The following is a 12,225-nucleotide window of genomic DNA, read 5'->3' on the forward strand; positions in this document are numbered from 1 at the left end:
TTCTTGATGGATATTGATTTTAATTACTCCCTTCCGTTTCATATTAAATTAGTTATTTTCGTTTTTAGTCTTTTTCAAAACAAATGACACATTTCTAAATTTGGAAATAATTCAATTTTAAACTCTTTCATTTTACTCATTTACCCTTAATGAGAAGCTTTTATAGTCACACAAATATCATGTCCCCACCAACTTTTTACCCCTTAAGCTTTTAAGACCACAAATTTTAAAAGTTTTCTTCTTTTTTTTTAAACTCCGTATCAATTCAAACCCTCATATAATATGAAATGGAGTAGTAATCAATTTTGATTGGATAAATAATGATTTGTGGAATGAAATCAATGAAATGAAAGAAAAAATCAACGAAATCAAACAAGGAACTCCCGGCATTGACTCTTCGACTTATGGGAAGGCTTTGTTTTATCAAGGCTCCCCGTTACTTTTCTTTGTTTCCTTACAACAAATTATGTCGTTATTATGAGGAAGAACATCTCCATTTTTAACCATCTCTATATAGATGACTTCTATTTCCAACCTTTTTGGGAAAGCAATTGACATGGCAATTTTTAAGTTTTATTTTGTTTTTGGTTTTCAACTATATATGTCTAGTATTCGTATTGGAGCCCGGTTAAGTTTCGATTCGCATTGAAAAACATATAAAGATAAAATACTCTCTAACAAAGATGATTCTATACTCGAAGCTAGAACCCGTTAATACTATTCGGTTCTTTATATCTTGGATAAGAATGGGCCATACTTGTACTAGTTGCCCACTTTACTTTCTCACCATTGCCCAATTTAGTGGGTGCACTTGACATAAAAGTAGGTACACGATTCTTATTTTTAGCCTGCCTAATAAGGCAAATGGTAGGAGTCAATTTGATGAATTCAACGGTAAATGCGCCCAATGTTTGAATATTGACTCGTGTTGACACTGACTCAGTCAAAACTCCTCTATTGTATACGTCAGACTAGCAAATCCACTTTGATTTGTGAAACATTTATTTTAGAAAAAAAAAAAAGCGAATGCATTAACTGACTCCAAATTCATCAACTGAAACACGCTAGTAATAATTAATTATAATTGTATATAGTATTTGAGAAAAAACATGTTAATCATAATTCAAATCCATATTTCTTGACTCGAGAATGCCACCTTTTTAATCATAGCACTCCATCCATTTTAATTTATATATCTTACCTTTTTTTAATTTAGTCTGTTTGAAAATATATTACACTTATATATTGATCAAGTTATTAGTTCCAATATTCTTTTTCTATCATTAATGACAAACCATTATAAGAAATTTGGTTTGGTATGGTTTTGTTCAACTCATCTATTTTCTTAAAAATAAGTTAAATTTGTATATTAGAAAGTTAGCTAGCAAACCGTGTTAGTAAAGAAAATAATAAGAAATCGTCCAATATATTCCTTTTTACCTACTAAATTACATGTATTTAGTCATCTTAATTTGATAAACATTAATTAAAAAATTGCCAAACATCAATAACTATAAAGCATCCAACAAACAAATAGAGATGAAGGAAAAGCATTAAAGTTGTTGTAATTCTTGTTCCAAATGATTGACGTCTTACCAAATTATTGTTACCTTTCCAAATTCTTGACATTGAAGTTGTTCAAATTAATGGATTCAGTTTGTCTAACCAATTCGAAAAGAAAAGTGGCCCATCCAATCAATTAAAATTAAAAAAAATATTATTATGCATAGAGAATAATTAGTTGATAGTGTCAAAATTTTGTTAAATCGAAGATAAAGCCATTAATTAGAAACTATTATAAAACAATAAAAGAAGAAGAAGAGTATTGCAGAGAAAAGTAGAGAGAAGAGAATTTTTATTTATATGTGATGATTTATAATGGAATATAACCCTCTATTTATAGGGAGAAGGTGACTTAGTCACCAAGTAATAAACCCTAGAATCTCTCTAAATATAGACATTCACCATAAATAAAATTCTATTTATAACACTCCCCCTTGAATGTCTATTCAACATATAATGTACCTCATTAAAACCTTAACTAAATAAAACCCAATAGGAAAAAAATTCTAGAGAAGGAAAAAGAGTACACATATCTAACAATACGCCTTTTGGTTGCCTCGTTAAAAACCTTGCAAGGAAAATCTAGTGGGACAAAACCTTATAAGGGAAAAAGAGTACAACGTGCATTAACTCCCCCTGATGAGAGCATCAATTCACATCCTTGAGCTTTCGCATTCCAATCTTGTGCACCATCTTCAAAAGATCGTTGGTAGAGACTTGATAAACAAATCACCCATATTAACTTGAATGAATTTGTTTCACCTTGAAATCATCATTCTTGATAGAGATGTATTGTCTTCATATGATCTTGTTGGAATCGTCATTTCAATATCATCACACAGGGGAAAAAACTCATGCTATCTTATTATCATGCGTATAATTATAGCAGGATACATTTGTGCATAAATTGCACTGAGGATGTGGTACTTCAAGATCAAAAATTATATATGCTTTAAGCAATTCAAATCCTTTGGGGACTGTCACATAAGTATAGTCAAATAAGCCATTTAAATAGACTTTATATGCATATCAACTTTTCATGTCATGCTAGACATATAAGATAAATAAAAGTGATTGCACACACCATTGACTTTATACTTTAAAGTGTTTGAACTACATGTTCAAAACTACATGCCTTTCATATGAAACCAATTTTATTCGAAATTGTTTCTCCAGACTTAAGATCCTCATATATATCCAGCGGTATCATAGATGTTGACGACGAATATTTTATATCGGTTCCAATCTCCTTATAAAGACATAACATAGAGATCTCTTCATTTATATATTCAGGTACCTGAATCTCTCATGAGAATTTATAAAGTGTTATGTCATGTGATCTTCTAGATCACTTGCCTCCTTATTATGATAATTTTCTCATCTTCTTTATCAAGAAGTTATTTGAAACCAATTTGTCTATATGCTTTAACCGTACCATAGACTTTGTCCTTCTAGGACTTAATATGAGCATTTGCAATGAGAATGTTGTTACTTTCTTTGAGTCAGCAAATGCGTCTAGCATACTTTGCAATATATTGCAGATGGATTATCTTTTTATGAACTTCAAGTTCATATTATCGTATTCGAGGATCTAGATATACAAATGATAATTCATTCCACGTAACTTTTTCTCAACTGTTTATCATGTCTCCCCCTGATGTTAGAAAAACTAACTTGTTTCCTTAACTGTGAAAGCCCATCTTTGTGTGTCATGGTGTTAATCAAAATATACACCGCACATCAATAATAATAAGATGGAATTATTTGGTTCCTGACCCTGAACCACTTGTGAGAGGAGAATATAATATACTTTCGTATATAACCTATATCAAACTAATATAGATAACTTTGTTCTCATAAGCAATAATTTTAGCTATTAAGTAGAGGCACTCAATAAATCATCTTGCTAAACCAGTTGTGATGTAAACCAACTTATCAAGATAAAATATCTTGAATATAAAATCTGAAAATTATGCTCCAAATTAAATTATTGAGCAAGTTACCTCGCAAACATCAGGTTGCGGGTTAATAATAATCGCACATGTAACCATCTCATAGATGCATCTTATGTGGTATACATGGCAGGTGAATGGGCCCATAGTCACTTTGATATTCCAGTATTCATGGGATTCAATCCCAATTTTAGTTGGTCAATTAATTAATGAGAACAAGTAATATAAGAGAATTCGTAAAGAACTTTCTAGTTCTTTAATATTTACCCATGTGAATTCTCTATTATTTTTGCACATCATACTTAAATTGATATGGCTAAACCAATTATGCCAACTGAATAAATTATCAATATTGATAAACTTCAGATTTACACCATGACGTATGTAATTATCAATAAACTCCAAGTTTATTATGATATGGGTTTTTATATCAATAAACTTCTACTTTATTGTGACATTCTTTTGTTTTGTGTAGTACAAACTGAGAATAAAACGGGTAGTTTTTCAAATATATATTACCGTGCTACAAGTTGTAGTAATAGAAGATATTAAATCTTTCCTTTATTTATAGTCTCAATATAATCAACCACTTTCGCATATATTTTGGAAACTGAATAAGTTTCTTTGAGACTTACTACAACACAATACCTTATTGGTAATCAATTGTGTTACTCCAAAATAGTGATAATTGGCTCTTCTAGAGCTCTCAAGGAGAAAGTTATACCATTATGGTTATGGTCAAAATTATATGCAAGATATGTTTCTTGCATTAATGTTATTGTTTAATAAGCACATTACCAAAATATTTTGGCATGCAATAGGCACGTGACCAATGACCATTCATGTAATAATAATGACATTATTTTTCTTATATCATCTTAAATCTCCTTCTAGAGATGAGTGTGGTATATTCACTACCACTAGCATGTTCATATTCTTTCAAGAATGAATATGTATTCATAAATCAGATGTTGTCACATTCACATTATGAATGGACCATAATCATCTATATGTGCTTTATAAAATCTCCAGTCAAATCGATGACAAATATTACTTTCACAGAGTGAAGGATTATTTTGAGAATCCTTATTATTCTCTTTACCACAATGATGACGATTATAATTTCATCTATTGTCACGTCCACATCCATTGATACATTCATAATAATAATGTTATCTTCTTTCAGACTTATCACATACTGCTATCACGTTCTCTTAAGGAAATGAGAATGGAGCAAATTCAATGGGACGAGTTTTCAATTCTTTGCCCACAATCATACATGAAATTGATCATAGCAAGACATAGAAATTTTACCACTTTGGGTGGTTATAATTTCTTTCAAACTCCATTAGAGTTACAATCAAAATTTATCGTCTCTGCTTGTATTTAAAATCAAATTATAGAATGTCAAGAATTTGAAAGAGAAAAGTAAAATACTTACCTTAAATCCAGAATTTAATCATGAAGGAAGTTCATGGAACAATTGACAATCATTATGCTCAATCCTAAAGCTTCTACTCAATTGATTATAGTCTCGTCCTAATAACGTGTTATAAAACAATAAAAAAAAGAGTATTGTATAAAAAAGTAGAGAGAAGAGAATTCTTATTGATGTGGGATGATTTACAACAATGGAATACAACCCTCTATTTATAGGGAGAGGGTGACTTAGCCACCAAATAATAAACCCTAAAATTTCTCTAAATATAGACATTCACCATAAATAAAATTCTATTAATAACATAAACTAATATGTCTGCTGAACAACTATGCTACTAAATCACTACTACCCATTAACATGATTATTTAGACTGATCATTTAATTTTACCTATTTCTACTCTCGTTTATTTTTAATATAAAAGATAAATCAATGTTTCTCTCCAAAAATATCTAGCAAAGGTGGCAAATGAAAAAAAAAACGTGGGTTGAAGGATAATTCATAAATAATAAAATACGAAGGTACTGTAGAATTGATTCCATAAAATATTTATGTGCTCACAAAGTCTCTAACAAGAAGACTATGACATCTCAACCTATGATTTATAATTCTTAAACCCGTTGAGCGGCTAACAAAAATTTATAAATAGTATTGCTAAAAATTAAATATACTAGTATTAGTTTATTTTAAGTCAAAGAACACGATCTAACAATAAAAATCAACGTTACTGAATATATTTCAGCCCATTTCCACAGCGTTTTCACACTTTATAAACTGATGTGATTTAATTATTGTAAGTGTTTCATAAGAAGTAAAGGTTCACGTTTTGTAGATTTTTGGAGTATTTAATTTGAATTATACTCCTTTCTGTCAACAATAAGTGATCAGTTTGCCTTAGGTACACCCATTAAGGAAATACTAAATTTTAGACAAAAATAGTTAGTGTGACTAAATTACTATTTATTAAATGTTGCAGCATAATTTAATATGAGGAGTAAAAGACGTTTTAGGAATACGTACATAAAGATAACTTTGGAAAAACAAATTGAATTTTTTCTTAATTATATAAATGAACACTTACTTTAGATCAAAATAAAAAGGTAAATTGGTCACTTGTTATGGACCGGAGGAAGTAACAATCATGATTTTCGCCTACTTTTAGCTCCGTTTTTCCTATTTCTGGTATATTTCTTGATGTGAGAATTTATTTATAGTAATCTAACGGCCTCGTCATAATGTATAGGAGGATGTCAAAATTCATAAACAGATTCGAGTATCGGGTATGTAAATCCCTTTTTATATTAAACATATTTTCTACCTAAAAATGATGTCAATTAGCTAAAGATTTTATCTGCATGTTTTCGATGCTTTTGTTCTAGTTTTGAGGGTTTAGCTATTCGAGATTTATGATATGCTCCAAGTTAAAATCACAGGTAAAGAACACAATATTTTTCTTTTTCTTTTTCTTTTTTTTTCCCAATATAATAAGCTCCGTGAACAACTCAAAATTTTTCTCCATTTCCTTCCAATTTTATGGTCCTAAAGGAACGTTAAATAGAAGAATGATTCGTTATCGTGTTTTGGACTGAATTACCTCCAATTTAAGAATGAAAAATTAATTTAAATAGCCACTCACCCAACTGCTTAAACTAAAAATGACTGGCTAATGTATAATATGCGTATAATTCATGTGTAATATATATATATATAACTGTATATAATCAGTATATAATCAATGTATACATCTAGAAAAAATAAACGATGAATTAGACAGGCTATTCGTATAAAAATCCCTTCAAGATTTTTGTATTAGATTGTTTTATGGGATCTTTACACAAATAGCCGGCCAATATTAATTGTTTATTTTTTCTATCCATATACATAGATTATACACAATTATACACATGTAATATATAAATTATGCATATATTATACCGGCTATTTTTAGTTTAAGTGGTAGGGTGGACGACTATTTGGGTTAATTCTTCTTGTCTTATTTCTGGGCAAGTCAACTATAATAGGGGGTAACTTGCCCCATTACAAAACTTCAGGTTTAACAAGTGTTGGCCCTTGTTTGTCCTATGGATAATGCTTTTTAATTTTGACCTTAAAATTCTTCCTATAGGACAAGCGTGGGTCAAAAAGTGTCATATTATTGCAATTAATTTGTATAATTGGAAGGCTGACAAAACCAAAAGATTTGGTCTGATCATTTAAAGAGCCAAAAAAGTTTGATCCATTGTGAAGTCTCGCAGTGAATTTTCAGGGCCTCATCATAAACATGATCCGAAAGCCTGCCTCTCATAAGGCCCATATAGTAAGGCCCATATAAAAATCAATTCTCTACGAGGAACTGGAGTTGCAAAGAATCACTTAGGCAATCTCATCAAATGTGATTCCTTCTTCTTTGTTTACTGTGTTCCACCAAACTAGTCATTCCGATACGCGACACGAATATAATTAATAATTTTTTTTAATAAATATTAAGTTTAAAATTCACAATTTTAAAAATATAATAAATTTAACAATAAAAGCTTAAAGATTGAAACCATGAAATCAAATACTGAATGGGTTGGACAACAGGATAATACGTAACAGCAAGTATTTCCTATCGAGAATATGAGTTTTGAGGAGGTGATGGCTAGCTATATATCATGAAAGATGGGCAAGTAGGATGTTTTAAAGATTCTTACCATGAAGTTTAATTATAAAATAATTAAATTCACATAGTTATTTTTTCATGAGTTTATTCTTTTGCAAGGATTAAAATACATTTCAAATTTCCTTTTTATTAATGATTGATAATTACTTACAAATAGGTTATATTGTATTTTAAAAGGATGGGCCAAATGTGAGGAAGGTAGTATAATGTGGCACAATCACATGGTCCTTAACTCAAAAAGTTGTCGCCAAGCTATTTATTTATTTCTTGCGCAAATTAAATTGAAATGAAGATAAAATTGGTAGTTACGCTGCATGTGGATGTTGGCATGCACATGCATGGCTGCCCAAGGACCCCAACTCTTACGAAATTGAAAGAAAAGTCCCATGAAAATATGGTGTCGTATAGGTTGAGACATGCCATTTACATAATCCATAATTTCAAATCCGTAAGTTGAAGTATGTGAAAGAATTTGAGCATTAACAAATTAATAAACTTCCGAATATTATGGAATATTCTTCTCACAATCAGTGTTGAACTTGTTTTTTTGGTAGTTAGTGTTGGATTTTATATTTCTCTAGTACCATCGACCAGAGGCGGACGTACGTAGAGGGTTACCGGAATTCGCTAGCCTCGGCAAAAATCGCGTATATATATTTATATATACGACAAAGGCCCCTTAAGTAATTTTGATATGCCCCTCATGGAGAAGATGGATTGCTCTACTGGTTGGGCATGCAGGGTTTATTGCCTTACTAACAACATGATTTGGGTTCGAGACCCAATACTAGTGCTTTGTTATATTTCAATTTATTTTTTTCCTCTTTGATTTCAAGATAGAATAGTATCCGGTATTTAGTGCATAACTTGGTTTTTTTTCTTTATCTTTTCTAAATTTATAAACAATTATTTAGCACTAATATATAGTAGCCAACTTCTACACAAAATAGTTTGAAACTCCTTTTGAGAAATATCTTTCTAAACATGGAAAAGGTAAGAGAGACATAAAAATATATCCAAGAAAACCGGAAGGGGAATAAGATATTCCACTACCAAGAAGCCAATCACTTTCTTTACCCTAATAATTAATTTTTATAAGTATTACCATTTTCTTAACATGTATAAAAATAAGTAATTTAATAAAAAAAAATCCAAAACAGTAATAAAAAAACCCCAAATATCCTTCCGCCTTCAAGGATCACTTCGACAAAGTAGCAGATATCCGAACGATAAAAACGGAGACTCTACTTGCACTGTTTAATAGACCTTTAATCTTGATCTTATTAAACTAAGTTTTGATATTTACATCATTTCGATCATTGACTCAAAGTCACTAAATTTTCAAGGAGTTAACACGTCAAATTTTGCCATTACTAGTTGACATATGTATGTCAATAGCGATGCCTTCACTGCGCTCAAATCTTGAGTCCGCCTCTGCCTTCGACACTTATTATCTTGGTTCTTGAATTTATACAAGGTTAACTCCGTTGTACATACAGAAATTATTAATGATAGTGTTAGCCCTCACATTATAACGTAAATTACGAACATGACCTTATCTATCTCCTCTTCCCAACCCCACCCTACCTCACATACAATTTTTTCCAAAAGTAAAGTAAGCAAAGGGAAATTGTTTTCTTAAATTTGGAAGGAGTTTTCTTATACGCTGCACATATCACATAGAGAATAGGTTGAAAGTGTTAGAATGGCATTATTTTTCTTCGGAGAGTTGGCCACCAACTTTTCATTTCCCTCCTAAACAAAGGCAAAACTTTTTGGATTTTTGCATGACTCACTTCCTTTTTAGATCCAAAACTACCAAATGAAATATTTTAATAATATAATAATACATCCACATTATTGCTAATGTTGAAACATGGAATTACATAGTAAAGATTAATGTAGTATATGGATGGAGAGAAAATGGGGACGACTGTTACTAAATGAATAATAATCAATTTAGTACGAAAAGATATAAAAAGTCGTTATAATTGTAAGAATTTGCATGAGATTCTATTCGGGATAATTGGCTACATAATCATTGGCTTTGACCACTTTTTTGTATCCTCTGACGATTATCTATTCCACATTTCCTTCACTATTGGACATGCTTCTCTTTGTTAGTGTGTGAGGGCCTCCAAATTCAACCATCTGTTACAATTTACAATTTCTTTTATTTTTTTATTTATTCATTCTAAATTTTTTTTAATACTACATGATTTTAAAGGGACTCATGCAATGTGGAAAGGATGCAACAGAATTCAGTGTTATTGATATTGGATGGACATTGTTATGGCCTTATATGTGTAAGTTAATTATTTTTACAATATTATACATGTAGTCAGAATATTAGGTTTGGATTTTAATTCTGATCATGTGGAAATTTGTGTAAACCAACAGGACGCCTTACTTGATCACCCTCATTTAACTTATATCCCTTTTTAAAGAAAATAATTGATACCAATTATTGAGGCAAAAATTTCACGAGGCACCTTATTTGATTACCCCTATTTAACCTGTACTCACTTTTCTTTTAAAGTTTAACTGATACCTAATTTTTGGATACGTCAGATACATTTTTCTCTTCTTCTTTGCTATTGCTTCCTTCTTCTCTGTTTTCATGTCCCATATGTTAGGAGCTTTATTGAGATTAGGTTGGGACCTAGAAAACCAAGCTCATACAAAACCTTCAATGGAGGTTCTAGAGACTTCTGAGAAACAGAGAGAGAAGATGGAAAATGAAATATCTGTTTTTTCTCATTATTATTGTAAAAGAAATGTGTATGTATATATGTACATGTGCACACACATGTGACAGCTAACTACTCTAATTGTGTAACTAACTACTATGCTAAATATTAACTCTACCTACCTGTATACAATACAATACAATACAATACAATACAAGTACACGCAACATATTAAATTAAGTGCCTATTCTCAATACCCCCCCTCCCCTCAAGTTGGATGGGAGGATCTCACAGCCAACTTGCCAAGCACAGCATGATGTTTAACCCCGGTGAGAGCCTTAATGAGGATATCTGCCAATTGATCATTAGTTGCTACATGATGAAGAGAAATGAGGCCTTCCTAGAGCTTAGTTCTTACAAAATGGCAATCCACCTCAATGTGTTTGGTCCGTTCATGGAACATAGGGTTGTGAGCAATGTGAATGGCTGATTGGCTGTCATAAAATACAGTATTAGGACTGGATTGTGGGATAGTGAGCTCCTCAAATAACCTGTTCAACCACACCAATTCTCCAACCACTTTTCTAAGGGACCTATATTCAGCTTCACCTGATAATAAGGAGATGGTCTCCTGTTTCTTGGACTTCTAGCTAATAGGGCTATCTTATACTAGCACATTATATCCAGTAACAGATCTTCTGGAATCAGGTCATGATGCCCAATCAGAGTCACAATAAGCAGCTATTGAGCAGTCAACACTGTTGGAGAAAAATATTCCTAGCGTGGGATCCTTCATAAGATACATGAGAAGGTGAAAGGCTGCAGTCAAGTGTGTGTTTCTAGGTGCTTTCATAAACTAACTGAGAAGTTGCACACTGTATGCTATGTCAAATATTGCGTTAGTTAGGAAGTTCATCTTTCCTACTAGTTTTCTATAGTGAGTAGGATATGGCAACAAGGTTCCTTCATTGGCCTTTAATTTTAGTGAAGGATCAAGTGGAGAAGACAAACTTCTATATGCAAAACAATCATATTCCTTGAGCATGTCTAAAGAAAATTTTCTTTGAGAGATGATAACTCCATCTGATTTGTAAAGGGCTTCTAAGCCGAAGAAGTAGTGAAGCCTCCCTAAGTATTTGATTCTGAATTGTTTATCAAGAAAAGGCTTCAGGTTAGCTATCTTTGCTGAATCAGTGCCAGTGATTAACACATCATCACATACACTGCCACAAAGATGGTGGAGGATGAAGTCCTTTTGGAGAATAGTGAATAATCATTCTCAGAATGATTGTATCCCATGGATGATAGAGCCTCAGTTAGTTTGGCATACCACTGCCTGCTAGCTTGCTTCAGTCCATAGAGGGATTTGTTTAGTTTATAAACTATCTTGTGTGAACTAGACTGATCAATCAAGAGACCTGGTGGCACCTCTATATATACCTCCTCATACAAATCATCATCAAGGAAAGCATTGTTCACATCAAGTTGGAAAATATCCCAACCTTTCTTCACTGCTATAGCAATTAAGGCTCTAACTGTTGTCATTTTGACAACAAGGGAAAATATTTCTGTGTAATGAATCCCTGCCTTTTGGGTTAGCCTTTTACTACTAGTCTAGCCTTAAATATTTCAATAGTTCCATCTGTCTTATGCTTAACCTTATAAACCCATTTACAACCTATAACTTATTTTCCAGCAGGTAGGGGAACTAGATCCCAAGTATGATTGGCATGAAGAATTTCAAATTCTTGTGTCATGGATGCCTTCCATGCAGGACTAAGTGCTACCTCTTCATATGAAGATGGCTCATTATCATGACAAACATTTGTCACTGGGTGCTGGCTTTCAGAACATAGAGCACTAGTGCCGATGTGATTGTGATTTGAGAATAACGCATTCAAAGAAGGGAACATTGAGAA

The sequence above is a fragment of the Nicotiana tabacum genome, chromosome 1 (assembly GCF_000715075.1).
Source record: "Nicotiana tabacum cultivar K326 chromosome 1, ASM71507v2, whole genome shotgun sequence".
Classification (NCBI taxonomy): domain Eukaryota; kingdom Viridiplantae; phylum Streptophyta; class Magnoliopsida; order Solanales; family Solanaceae; genus Nicotiana; species Nicotiana tabacum.